Source organism: Ailuropoda melanoleuca, chromosome 4 (genome assembly GCF_002007445.2).
Source record: "Ailuropoda melanoleuca isolate Jingjing chromosome 4, ASM200744v2, whole genome shotgun sequence".
In the NCBI taxonomy this organism is placed as follows: domain Eukaryota; kingdom Metazoa; phylum Chordata; class Mammalia; order Carnivora; family Ursidae; genus Ailuropoda; species Ailuropoda melanoleuca.
Genome location: NC_048221.1, coordinates 10,921,015 through 10,926,807, shown reverse-complemented (window position 1 = coordinate 10,926,807; position 5,793 = coordinate 10,921,015).

Here is a 5,793-nt window from a genome sequence, read left to right as displayed (position 1 = left end):
GTGATTCATCAGTTGTGTACAACACCCAGTGCTCATTACATCACGTGGCCTCCTTAATGCCCATCACCCTGTTACCCCATCTGCCCACCCACCTCCCCTCCAGAAACCCTCAGTTTGTTCCCTATAGTTAAGAGTCTCTTATGTTTTGTCTCCCTCTCTGTTTTTATCTTATTTTTTTCCTTCCTTCCCCTATGTACATCAGTTTTGTTTCTTCAATTTCACATATAAGTGAAATCATACAGTATTTGTCTTTTTCTGACTGACTTCTTTTACTTAGCATAAAACAATCTAGTTCCACCCACATTGTTTCAAATGGCAAGATTTCATTCTTTTGATGGCTGAGTAATGCTCCATTGTATATATGTACCACATCTTCTTTATCCATTCATCGGTTGATGGACATTTGTGTTCTTTCCGTATTTTGGCTATTGTGGACATTGCTGCTATAAACATTGGGGTTCATGTGCCTCTTCAAATCACTATATTGGTATCCTTTGTATAAATCCTTAGTAATCTAAATGCTGGGTAGTAGGGTAGGCCCATACCAACAATGAAATTGAATCCGTAATAAAAAAAATCTCCCAACAAATAAGAGTCCAGGGCCAGATAGTTTCCAGGGAATTCTACCAAACATTAAATAAGAATATTAATTCTTATCCTTCTGAAACTTTTCCAAAAAATAAAAATGGAAGGAAAACTTCCAAACTCATTTTATGAGGCCAGCATTACCTCGATACCAAAATCAGACAAAGATAACATTAAAAGTGAGAATTACATATCAATATCCCTGATGAACATGGATGTAAAAATTCTCAAGATACTAGCTATTCAGATCCATCAGTACATAAAAACAATTATTCACCATGACAAAGTGGGATTTATTCCTAGGTTGCAAGGTGATATACCACATTAATAAAAGAAAAGGTGAGAACCCCTTAATCTATGCAGAAAAAGCATTTGACAAAATATAACATCCATTCTTGATAAAAACCCACAAGACAGTAGGAATGGAAGGAACATACCTCAACATCAAAAAGGCCATATAGGATAAACCCACAGCTAATATCATCCTCAATGGGGAAAAACAGAGAGCTTCTCCCCTAAGGTCAGGAACATGACAGGGATGTCCACTGTTGTCACTGTTGTTCAACATAGTACTGGAAGTCCTAGCCTCAGCAATCTGAAAACAAAAAGAAATAAAAGGCATCAAGATCAGCAAGGAATAAGTCAAAATATCACTCTTCACAAATGGCCAACAGCCACATGAAAAAATACTCAACATCCCTCATCATCAGGAAAATACAAATCAAAACCACAAGGAGATACCTCCTCACAACTGTCAGAATGGCTAAAAGTAACAACTCGTGTAAAAGAGGTGTTGGTGAGGATGTGGGAACGGGGAACCCTCTAGCACCAATGATGGGAATGCAAGCTGGTGCAGCCACTCTGGAAAACAATGTGGAGGTCCCTCAAAAAGTTCAAAGTAGAACTATCCCCAACACGTTTAAGGTGTTATTTTTTTATAGCAAAGAAGGATTAAGGTAGCAGATCCAACAGGGTTGCTAATCAGCTGCCATTAAGATAAAAAGATTAGCTGTGATTGTCCCGGTGGGACAAAGGTAATCACAATGGTCCTCCAAATGTTAATGAAGGAGACAAAAGAGTTGATGCCAGACTTTGAAAATGCTGCGCTGCTGGCTCTGAAGGGGGAGGAAGAGCTGTGAGCCAAGAATGCAGGCAGCTCAAAATTGAGACTAGAATTGGAAAGGAAACAGATTCTTCCATGAGCATCTGGAAGGAATTCAACCCTACAGACATGTCACTGTTAGCAGTGTGAGACTCCTTTCAAGGTTCTGCTTCCAGAAGTGTAAGAGTAGGTATGTGCTTGTTTTAAACAACTAGTGTGGGGATATTTTACAGCAGCAGGAGGAATCTCATATGGACATCATCACTAAAATTATTGAGGATATTAAGTTTAATCTTTCCAATTCATTCATAGCTTCCCTTGGATGAGGGCAATTTACACTTAAAGAACCCACATTAATTAGAAAAAAAATTAAATCGATTTGGAGATATTCTGCCCCATCAGTTGGTACGGTGATTTCCTTGTGGCTTAAATATGCCTGTGGTCTGACTATGAGGCCTTTGAAGCTGTGACATCGGAAAGTAACTCAGGATCAAAATTAAGGTCTCTCATTATAATTTACAACTTTGTGTCTATATTTCTGCATCCTTTTATTTCATATTGATTCAACCATTCATTCTTTTCAGTGCTATCCTCTCCAACTCTTCCTCAAGTTTCCTTCAACATAAAAGATGAAATCATAAATTGTCTCTGTGTGTACACATGTAGGGAGTGTGCTTATTTGAAAGAAAAATGTGTACAAACACACACACACGTCACAACCACTATACTGGACTGTTAGGAGTAAAAAATGAATTTCCATACATTTCATTCTTTTCTTACAAGATTCATTTAATATATATTTAGTAATCCACACTGCCTTGAAAAATGAGGAAAGAGGCTCAGGGAGCTTAAATTTTTAATAATTACCTAACAAAGCAGTCGAAGCTTACCTAACAGTCTTATACACAAATGGAAGCTTGCACTATGTACTCTTCATTCTCATGTAGCTCCTTTAATTCTTCAAATTCTATACTTTAAATATGCAGTTTATTGTGTGTCATTATACTCCAATAATTGAATTAAGTGGAAAATATCTACAGCACATGGCTAAGGGAAGGATCTAGAGCACAGGCAGCTGACTCTCCATTGAAGTTTGGGAGAGAGTTCTTCTAACATGTAGGAAAGTGGCATGAAATTCAAACAATTCATGTAAGTTCATTTAATTTCTAAATAGAAGAATACCTTACCTATAGAAATGTAGCAATAAGACTGTGAATTGGCTGAGACAGAGAAGCACTACAGCCCCATACAACATGGTTGATGAATCTTAGAAACACAATTTAGAGATTCACTCGTGACCACAGACCCCTGAGGAGCCGAGCAGAGATCAGAAATGCTTCCCAGAAATTAATGCCAGTTGATTGTAGAGACATTATTGATGAGGAGAACAAAGGCAAGAGAAATGCAGGTTAAAGTCAATCTCCTTAAAATCTGCAGCCCCTGATGAATCCCTCAGACATTCAGACCTTGACACCACCCCAGGAACTCATGGCTGCCTTGATGTTGATATTTCGTTAGAGACTGACAGCAACCTTATCTTGACAATAGCCAGACCTCTAAGGTCCTGTAAACCTCACATTCAGCATCCAGAAATTTCTTAGAAACTTATATTATCTCTACCGCCCTCCCTCCACAAACTCAAAAGTATAGAATCAGCCATTCTTCATAATCCCAGTGCAGCTCTTCCTGCCCCGGTCCTGTCCCTGTGCTGTAATAAAAACAACTCTTTGCACCAAAATTGTTTCAAGAATTATTTCTTGAGCATTGTGTTCAGTCAACCCACATCAGTATGCTATCCCATTTGACAAGGACAGCCTGTTACACAGCAAGAGCTGACTGACACAATCATCCAAGTAAACAGACCTGAGGCAATTAGAACGCGTGCTGCTTTTTATTTGACACATATGATCTGACAAATGAGGAGAGCAGTCATGATCAATCTATTATTTGAGTTTTTTTTCTGATGATTTTATGACCAGGTGACTATGTGTGAGCTTCCTCCTGGGTCACTGGGAGAGTCTGAAAGACGTGCACATTTGTGCAGAAGAACTGGTGACCCTGAACCACACGACCAGCAGGACATCAAGCTCTCGTGTGACGCGTCCTCTGATCGTGCAGGTGAAGAGATTTCTGAATAGGAAGGAAGTAAAAATGGATGATACTGATACTGTTCATTTGCCATCCCTTAGCATTACGAGAAGGGAGTTATTTTGTGTAACAATAGAGAGAGTCATATTAGCAGGAAGCATTGGATGCTTTCAAGTAGAAACAGGAAGATAATGGGTGATAAAACAGAGAAGACTCTAACCAACCCTTCACCTCAATGAATAAACCTCATCGGTTGTGGACACTAATCTTCCGTGCTTTGGTAAACAGATTCACAGCATGAACTGAGATGAAGAAAGAAAGAAAGAAAGAAAGAAAGAAAGAAAGAAAGAAAGAAAGAAAGAAAGAAATATTTTGTGTAGTAACAGAATGAGTGTTTTGAAATTTTGCTTCATCATTCTTACATTCATCCTGACACTAAGGACATGGAAGGTCAATCTATTTATTCAAATTTGTCTTTCCATGTCGACTTTCCATGTCTTTCCATGGAGAGATCTTGTTAATCAGTGTTTGCCAGCGGCGATGGTTGGCATTCTGGATACTGAGCTGAATCACAGTAGAAATAAAATAAGATAAAAATTGAGAGGGAGGCAAACCATAAGAGACACTGACTCTAGGAAACAAACTGAAGGCTGCTGGAGGGGAGGAGTGTGGGGGATGTGATAACTGGGAGATGGGCATTAAGGAGGCAAGTGATGGGATGAGCACTAGGTGTTATATGCAATTGATGAATTGGTAAATTCTACCTCTGGGGGTGGGGGGCAGGAAGACACTGGTTAGGAAACACAGGAGCATGTTTGTAGAGTAAGTGTCTGAAATTAAGCTTTGGATTTCTGAGGCACGCAATTCAAAGACAACCATGGTGAATAAACACATTGTCAGGTGTGGGACACTATTACCAGATAAGCCCTCAGGCTGCCCCCAGCTGTGAAGTACCTCTTCAGAGAGCCCTGGGTCACCTTGAAACTGACACATGAGTGACCCTGCTTTTCCCCTTCACCACCCAAATTCTAACCATATAAAATTCTCCAATAAAGTATGAAGCCACAAACCCCTATATACTCTGGCCATGGGCCTTAATAAAGGCAAATCCCTTAGCGGGACTCATTCTTTCTCCCTCTCAATGCCTCTCTCTCCCTCGGAGACCTTCCAGAATGGCCTTTGGGCATCCCACATGCCCTCCAGGACCTGTGAGGAATAGGCCTGGTTTTGTTAGAGTCTCTGATGGGTGCTGCTGAGGCCTGTCTTGCAGTCACAGTAAGAACCCAAGGGCTGGTGCAGCCACAGCAGAGGCTCTGGTCAGGGAAGCATCGTGGGAATGTCCACAAGCACAGGGGCGCAGAGGGTGCCCGGGCTTTCCTAGACTGAGCATCCCTGTCAGGATCCTGAGACTTAAGGGGAACAAGTTTAGAGTCCACATTATCAGGAAGAGGAGTGAAGGTAGTGATGTGAAGAGGCTGACAGACTCTAGATGAAAAGTGGAGTTTTGTATTCTCCTCTATAATAAAGTTATGTGAAAGGCTTGCTGGTTAAAGTAGTGTCTTCCAACTGGAGAATACAACTCACGAGTATTCTTTTGGGAAACCAAGGGAAAATTTACTTGGCATGGTATACGTTATTCGAAATGAAATTAGTTTGAAGAAATCCAACTTGCTGCTTGGAAGATACAGAAATTCCCAGGCATTTGTGATAAAAGGTTTGTGAAAGCATTAGGAATACATGAAGATGGACAAAGGGGAAAACTGTGTGTGTATATCAGACAGAGCAGAAGCCTAATAAAGTGAGTTACTTAAATGCGTGGAGAAGTTGAATTCGAACAAATGGAAATTCCAGGAAATAAATAGAAGGAGCAGATTCTACCTCCAGAGTCTGATTAACGAATAGCAGTTCCCAGCTCTGAGGCTGTGAGCCCTGCAATCACGGGCACTTCTTCAGCCCCAGGACTATTGGCCCTTACATCACTGGAACCCCAATGATTCTTTTCAAAGCCCTCTTTATGT